The sequence below is a fragment of the Lynx rufus genome, unplaced genomic scaffold (assembly GCF_022079265.1).
Source record: "Lynx rufus isolate CCGP_SWC_20201006 ecotype Redwood Valley unplaced genomic scaffold, mLynRuf1.p SCAF_1, whole genome shotgun sequence".
Taxonomy (NCBI): Eukaryota; Metazoa; Chordata; class Mammalia; order Carnivora; family Felidae; genus Lynx; species Lynx rufus.
The window spans coordinates 215,501,368-215,510,470 of record NW_025814823.1 but is presented as its reverse complement, the minus strand read 5'-3'; positions in this window follow the sequence as shown (position 1 = coordinate 215,510,470).

Here is a 9,103-nt window from a genome sequence, read left to right as displayed (position 1 = left end):
TGCCTGTCACGTAATGGTTGTTCAGTACTTACTGAATATACCATTGAATAAACAAACTATCTCTTAAATATGATTTTCTCTCTAGATAATAAACATCTCTGTACCCTTTTTCATCTTGATTTTTCAGTACATTCTTCATTGCTGTTGATTAACAAATGATAGTGGGTCCTCTTGGATCCATCAAAATGTAAAACAATTAAATACAGTTTGAATTCTTTGAAGATTTCCAAGTTACAAAGAGGTACCAGAGTTTGGACTTCTTCATGACAGATAAATAAAATTATTTTCTAATTTTATACTCATGTTACAGAACATGTATCCTATTTAAAATAGCCCCATTACTTAAAATACTCTTAGTAGCAGTATAGAAGGATCCTTATACTTTAACAGTGGCTATTTTTAGAGGTTCTAACTTTACCCATGTGACAGTGTGAAACAGTATTTGCATTCTCTTGATTAAAATAGAAATTTGCCACATTTTCCCCATGGGATTTCTAATATATTCTGAATTCCATAGGCATTGTCTGCACTTTGCAAATCAAATATTTTCCTAGAGTCTAAGGTATTTATCTACTTGCACTGCTTTATGATGCTACTTGGTAAACAGAACTTTTTATAACAAAGTGTTCAAATTAATTAGTTTTCCTTCCTGATATTTTCTTTTTATATAATGTTTAAGAAATCTTTTCCTAACCAGATATCATTAAGATAGGCTTCAGTATTTTTCAGCTTCATTTAAAAAAAATTAATGTTTATTTATTTTTGAGAGAGAGAGAGAGAGCGCGAGAGAGAGCGATCGAGCAGGGGAGGGGCAGAGAGAGAGTGAGACAGAATCTGAAGCGGGCTCCAGGTTCTGAGGTGTCAGCATAGAGCCCAAATCAGGGCTCAAACTCATGACCTGTGAGATCATGACCTGAGCCAAAGCCGATGCTCAAACAACTGAGCCACCCAGGTGCCCCTCAGCCTCATTTTTAAATCTTGTACATTTAGATCTTTTACATTCAGATCTTTACTCCACTAGGAATTTGTATTTGTGTGTGATGTGAGATTGGAAGATATATTTAGGCTGTTTCGTTATTTGCTTATTTGTATATGAATGGCAAGGTGGAAGGTGACTTAAATAGATCTTTCACTCAATGTTTTGGGTCTAAAGTAAAGAGGGAATCAAAGAATGTGTATTAGCATAAAATGGTAAGAATCTGAATTAATTTGATGGCAATCAGAATTTTAAAACAGTAATGTGGGAGATACAGGAACCATTACTCAGGAAGAATTAGCCAGACATCATAGCCAGTAAATTTTGTTATTGCATTATTACCTAATGGGGGTCATGTTAGACTAAAATGTAAAACAAAGGGAAGAATTTGGCTGAAGTGATAATAAAGGATTTATCTCTGACCACATTACAACAGGTTATTTTAAAAAGGCCCAGATCCTGGGTGAACACATTAGTGCTTTGACTCGCCAGAAACTTATCACTGGCATCCAGTAAACGCTTGCTGAATGAATGTAAATTGCTTAATGAATAAAAGCAGTAGGCCATAGGATAGGATGAATAAGGAGGTATTATCAGATAACTGAATATTATTATATTGAGAAAAGAAAGTCTTAAAAATATCACTGGATATCACCACTAGTTTTTTCATGTCCAGAAAACCAGTTAAGTCAGGTCTTAGTTTATGGAGCTAGAATCTCAACCCTGAGTGGTAAGAAGGTGTGAATTTGAATTTCTGTGCTGGTGATGCTAGGTTAATCTGTGAGTTTATAGTTGACTTTCCTTGCTCTCTAATCTGTTTTATTCTTGCTGAGCCTGAGGCATTCCTGTTCTCAGGCATTATATCTTGTCAGAAGGAGGCCAGGCAGCTATAGTTAAGTATTGATCCTAGCGCAAAGAAGAACTGAGAAAATTCTAGATATGAGGTGGCAGGCAGGCACTCAAGTGGAAACATCGAGGAGAATTCCAAGGATGCTGGACTGGACATAGGCAGCCATCTAAGCTGATAAATATTTTAAGAGTTTTTAACATTTCATACGAGAGCAGGTAAGATTCACATCATTCTATTTAAAAAATAATAATGAAAGGTCAATCGATTACTCTGTTCAATGAAAACCAGGTTAATGCAATAATAATAGTTACCATTTATTAACTACATATTTTTGTCAATACCCTATTCAATTCTCACAGAGCCACAGGTAGAGTTGACTTCTTAGCTTACTTAACTGGAAATGGAAAATGAGAGGTCAAGTGACTTTTTTCCAGATCATTCAAGAGGTAACTGACAGAAGCAAGGATCCAAATTCATGTCTGCCTGCCCCTAAACCCTGTGATTTTATTTCTAAGCTATTTTGCCTTCCCACCTGGAGGAGCGACTACAGAGAATACAATTTCTGAGAAGCAGAGAAAGGATTTGCTCACAGAAAACATACCTCTGCCTGCCAAGTGATGCTTAAAATCCCCTTTACAGGGTGTTAAATTCTTTGCTTCCACAGACTGAGATAAGGTTTAAAATGCAAATAAACTTTAGAGAGATAACATTTGGGTGTAAATTCATGAAAAAAATATAAAATCTTTTTGTGAGCAGATTTGTTTAGGGAATTATGATTATGTGCCACATGGCATGTAAAGGAGGGAGCGAACGGGGGGGGGGGCAAAGGAAAGATGAGGGGACTATGGAAGATGAGGAATAGAAACGTCCCGCATGGCTATTATTCTTGGGTGACAGTCCATCCTGAATTTTGTCCTGACATGACATTAGGATCTTTAGGAAAATAACAATAACAGAAAGCAAGACAAAACTAAACGTTGTTTTCAATGAACCTTCATATATTTGAACCCTGAGAAGGGAATAAAGGCAATAATAGTTAAAAGAAAGTGAATATACTTAACTCTCTGATTTTGATTTCCGGAAAGCTGCCACTAACCCATAATACTACCCTCTGCTTCCTCCCTCCTCCACACTTCTTTTTAAAAGCTGTGCATTCAACTGTGTTCAGAGAGCCATTTCTACCTGCCAATGTTGTCTCTGGGAAAAGAGGCAAGTTAAAATAAGGACATTTTCCTGCCCCTGTAATATTAGAAAATGTGCACAGCTGCTACAAATATGCTCCAAGGGTAACATCTGGAAAGAGAGTTCCCCAATTGATTAAATCATTGCCATTTAAGTGCAAATGCACATCTTTCCTTATAGCTTTCCCCTCTCTCTTCCTCAGTCCCCAGCTTATAACTAAAAAAAAAAAAAAAAAAGAAAAAAACCATGCCTTAAATATAGCAGCATTTTTCCTAAATTTAGAATTTGTCTGAAGTGTGTTTGATTTGCAATTCACACGTATTAAAAAGTATTTAATCTCAAAACAAATCATTTTGATAAATTCTCATAGTGCTTTCTTTTAGCATTAAGTAATTAACTGACCCCATGTTACAGAATGGAGGATATTTATAATGCAGGAAAGTGCGACACAATTCCCAGTATAAAAACTTCACTATTTGGTATGTGCACAGAAATGTCTATGGGAAATTTAATTATCAAATAGGGAGATCTAAAACGATGTGAGTTTACACTAACAGAACTTGAATTGCTTCCAGATAAGTTAGTAAAGAAATCTCTAGGACTCTAATTTTTTTTTTTTCCAAACCAATATATCTCATTAGCCAAACTGAAAAGACACCACACCTCCACTATGAAGGAAAAAGTGAAATAAAAATTTCTGTCTAGAATTTCAGGAACTGTTCAAATCAACAGAAAATGCTTCCACATGCAATTTTAGCTTTGTCAACTTAAATTATATTATAGGCCTAATATGACAGAAAGAGCCTTATTTCTGATGATGAAAAGATAAAGTAGAAATACAGCATCGGTGTAGTTTATTTCAGAATGAAAGTAAAATGAAACATCTTCTCTCTCTCTCTCTCTCTCTCTCTCACACACACACACACACACACACTCCCTATGAAATAATTACCATAATATTAGTCTTAAATAAATACATAAAGAGACCACAAGTTCCCCCCAGAGCATTTCATTAACCATTGTGCACTGTGAGTTGTCAAAAAATAGATGAAGGGTGGGACACAGGCTTCCCCCTCTATCAGAAAGTAGAGCATTCTTATGAAACCTTCTGTAAGTGGGACTCATGTAAGGTGAAGAAGCAATTACCACTTCATTAAAGTGAAAATCCTCTTTGGATTTCTTTTATTTAGAAAAAAAAAAAAGAAAACAGGTGCTAATGTAGGTCTTTCATAAAAGCTAAGTGGCGTAAAGCAAACTTTCAAAGAGAGGGGAAAACCTGTATTCCCAAACTCACTGGATTATGTAACTAATTTTTTAGGGAATTAAAAGTACCACCACTTATTGAATATATATTACATGCCAGGCACTCAGTTAAGCACTTCATATATCTTATTTGATTCTCTAATCATCATATCATTTTATGAGCAATGTCTTTTTATTATTTCAGTTTGTAGAAGTGAAATCAAATTCTCAGTGGTGAAGCAATTTGACCAAGATAGCCAAAGTGGGAATACAATTGAACCCTCTCTCCCTGATTCCCATATCTCCTGTCTTTCCCACTGTGCTCTATTACTTCCCAAAGTGTAACCTGAATCATAGATCAATACAGAATATGCAATCCCTGAAAGAATGTTCACTGGTATTTGTGATCATTTTTAAGCACAGAGATAAATCTCACGAAGGAGTGATGGCCATTAGACCCCCATTCAGCACATATAACCTACTGCAATTTACCATTAGCAATGCCTCTATTTTCATGTGGATTAACTTATTATTGACACAAGGGATCACAATATAAAGTGGAAGATTACATTAATTGCATTCAAACGTATACAGTTTTCTATGTAGTATACGACCACTATTAACTATCATAGCAGTTCATTTTTGCCAAGTATTTTAATTATTCCCTAAGCTCAATAGTTTGTTACTATGTGAATTTTATGACTTATGTAACTGAAATATTTTTAAAAGCTTAATTTTTGTCAAAATTCCATTCCCAGTTTAATGTCAGTGTAATGCATTATGACAGAACTTCAAAACAGATAAAATTTCTATTGCAGCCTATATATTTGAGAAAGACTGCAATGTACATTTCCTTGTGACTTTTACAAAGTTTTCAGAACCACTTAACATTTGTTTCAGAAAAATGGCTCCCTCAGTACTCAACTTGCTGCTTTTCATGTGAAAATGATGCCTTATTTTTTTCTTGTTCAGCCTCGTTCAAACTGACCATCTCTAAAAGTTATCAACTTTCATACAGTGTTACGAAACAGGACCTATAAAATAAAAATTGTTGTGCATCAGATTATCATAAACTGTTAGAGATTAAAGAAGAAGTTGTATGATTTGGTAGCCTTTTCTTTAACTAAAGTATCCTTACTTTATGCTTGGTTCAATAGCTGGGATTTTTATAGGACTCTCCTGAAATTATCAGTCTTAGATTTATTCTTTTATGTTCAGATATGAAAGATCAATTTAAACTATATTGCCTGATGATTTAGCAAATTTACATATATTTAAACAATTATTAAGAGGGTTGGAAAGGTAGACTTGAGATTTCTGAGAAGAATGTAACAAAAAGGAGTGGAGTCTACCATGTGGAGGTATAATTAAGTTATTATTAGGGACTTATTACTTGTAGTCTCTTGATCCTTTATAATTAAATTATAGAGTTTCATAAAGCCACCTACTCTGAATTCAAAAGAAGAAAATAAATTATTGCTCATTTATGAACTATTTTTAAGGTGCTAGTATTTGCCCTAGGACCAAATCCTGGCAAAAGACCGTCTTAAATTATTCAGTGGCCTTTAAATTCTGTGCACTTTAGTTTAGATTTTGGAAGGACTTGACTCGTAATGGTATACATCTTAAATTGTTTTTGGGTGGTATAGAAATTGCTATTTACTCTTTATTGACCAAGGTATTGACCTTATAATTAATGTAATATATATTTGAATTTATTTTATGCTATTGCAGATTCTTAACATTCTAATAAGGCCCCCTGGCCTATGCCCTCTGTAATTTCCTAGCCTTAGTGCTAGGGGGATTTGTGAATATGATAGGACTGTCATCATAATCGGATGATTATGTTATGGTTTATGGCAGAAGGAATTATGGTCTCTAATCAGTTGACTTTGAGTTGATTGAAAAGGATAGTATGCTGGGTTGGCAAAATCCTTAAAAGGAGTGAGATAGTTTGTGACGATAGCCTTGGAGAAGCAAGACGCCATGTTTTGGAGATCACATGGCAGAGAATGGCAGACAGCCGCTAGCAGCTAAGAACAGCCCCTTTTGACAACCAGCAAGGTAACCACAGTTATTTCAGTCCTGTAACTGCAAGGAAATAAATTCTGCCACAACTAGTGAGCTTAGAAGAGATCCCCAAGCCTCAGGTGAGATAGAAGACTGGGCTGACGCTTTGATTTCAGTATGTGATACCCTGAGTAGAGAACTCTGCCACCACAGAGTGCTTAGAATTCCAACTGATAGAACTGTGAGGTAATAAGAGCTGCAAAGTAAACAGTCACGTGTCACTCTATGATAGAAGACAAACACAGGCTTCTTATTTGTGCGCAAGCTCCCATTATTTGAGTCTTGGTGAAACTTTGAAATATTCAGAAAGGGATGGTATGAGGAGTGCCATGTGGCAAATCGTGCACAATTTTAGCAGCAATAGCAGCAAGTTCCCACCAAAGGCAGAACATCCTTCCTCTGAGAGAGTCTTGCTAGTCACCATCCGAGCTTTAATAGGTAGGTGACTTTTAGGACATGAAAGAAATTAAAACAGGCCCTGACTCGATTCTGACTGGATTCTACTTCCTACGAAGATACAGAACTTAGTATCACTCTTTGTTCTCTCCTCAAGGATCAATGCCTGGAAGGATGACAGAAGGAAAGTGAGAAACAGAGAAAACGATGTGAAGACCACGAAGTGACAGAAGTCAGTGTTGAACTGGTATGGCTTGAGTGGGGGCTTCACACTGGAGCAGGAGGCATCCAGGCACCACTATGGCAGGATAACATAAGGCAGTAAATTATGGAGTGCTGCTGTCACATGGGCCACCTCCACTGGGCCATGATCATTCACCTCCCACCCCCCCCCGCCGTCTCTGCCATCCCAACCCCACCTCACCATTGCCTTTGAACAAACAGTGCCAACCACAGTCCACAGCAATGACTGATGCTCTGGTCCATGTGTGTCCTCATCAGTAAAATTAGGACATCACCGAATGTGTGTGATTTAAATTGCTGAGAGAAATGGATGGGGCTCAGGTAACTCTAGGCAAATTTGCTTATTGCTATCCTCCAAACTATTATGACTTGGATTAAGATCAAAAGCGTAGTCCTTCCTAAAGCCACTTCTCTACTGGAAGCAATGGGTGAAACCTTGATTTGAGAAGTAAGAGTGAGAAATGACTGAAGGTGATTTTGGTGCTTGAGGCTTCTTCAGCTGAGCACATTCAGCTTCGGTATGAAAGTCAGGGGCAACAGGTATGGCAGTCTGGCCTTTTCCCAGATGCACTGACTGATGGGTAATAATGCATAGCCAGTGATAGCAAGGGATTATGAACTCATGGGCCCAAATAAGAAGCACAGTTACTTCAAAAGAAAAAATAGTAATAATAATACTGATCATAGCCCCTATCAGAAGCACACAGATTAGAAAAAAAAATGCAACCATATACTCTATCATTTGTATTGGTATACTTTGGAGAGTTAAATATTACTATTACTATTAATCATTACACTGGCACAACAGGTAGGGATAAAATTGGACAGCCACATGTAAATTGACTTATGGTGAGACTACTACTAAATACACTAAAACAGATAAGGGAACTTATGAGCAATATGAAGAAAAAAATGTTGCATTAAAAAAGGAAATAAACAGCAGCATTAAAAATATTTGTTTGTTGAAATCCAAAAATAGGATAGATTGTCTTCTGCATATGAAAGGCTTTGTAATCAAACCTCACCTCCCAGCTTTTCGGGCTTATGAAAATTACTTCTAGTATACAACATTTTTCTTCACTTGGAAAAAGAATATAATATCTCAGTCTACTGCCTCTTTGCTAGGTCATGAGATCTAACTAGAATATAATAAAATTATTTTGTTCTCATTGCATTAACGCTAATGATTACCTCCTACTTACTGCAAATGTAATGATCTTAAATTTATAGCATTGTAGAAGTTTTCGTTTAGAAGAATAAACTTATTATGTTAAAAAAAGAATGAGACAATTTAAAGAAAAGATTAGGTAAACATAGTGTAGGTAGAAAAGAAGCAGTTCCACGTATCAGCCAATTGTATGTTAAATAAACTTTCTAAATGAAAATTAAGGAAAAGGAAAGTGTAAGCCTCAGAAAGATAACTAACCAATAAGAAAGAAAGAAAGAAAGAAAGAAGAGACTGCAGCACTGAAAATATAAATTACTCTGGGAGCATAGCAAGAAACAGAACAGATTGACAAAGAAAAGACAAATTATACTGGGTCAATATGCTTATACTATGAATTTTGTAATTTATCTTGAATATAACGGATTTTTAAGTGGGAGAGTAATATATTTAAATGCACTTCTTTTATAAAGATTACTTTGCCAAATTATGCCGTAGAAAGTAGAGAGCCAGGATATGTTCCAGATGCCAAGACCAACTGGGATACTCTGGCAGCAGCAGTTCAAGCGAGGTGTGAGTGACTGACCTACAATAGAGCAGAGCAAATAGAGACGAGATAAAAGATAAAGATGGCCTCATGAGGAAGAACTAGATAAGTCCTAAGTGACCGATGGGACAAGAGCCTCCAAGAGAGGATGAAGTCTGACGTGTGTCCCAGCTCTTTGACATAGATGACTGCTTATTTTTAGTTGTATTTAAACTCTTTGGTTTATTCTTATGATAGTAAATAAACATTCTTTTTCTTGACAACAAATTACACGCCAAGTGGTGTGCTAAGCACATTCCCTGAATTATGCCACCTAATTCTCTGAATTGGAGAGTAAATTTGGTGATATCATTCATGGTGTCCATTTTACACAAGGCGAAATGGAGACTGAGACGGGCTACACGGCTCAGCTGCAGGTCCCGGGATGGGAAC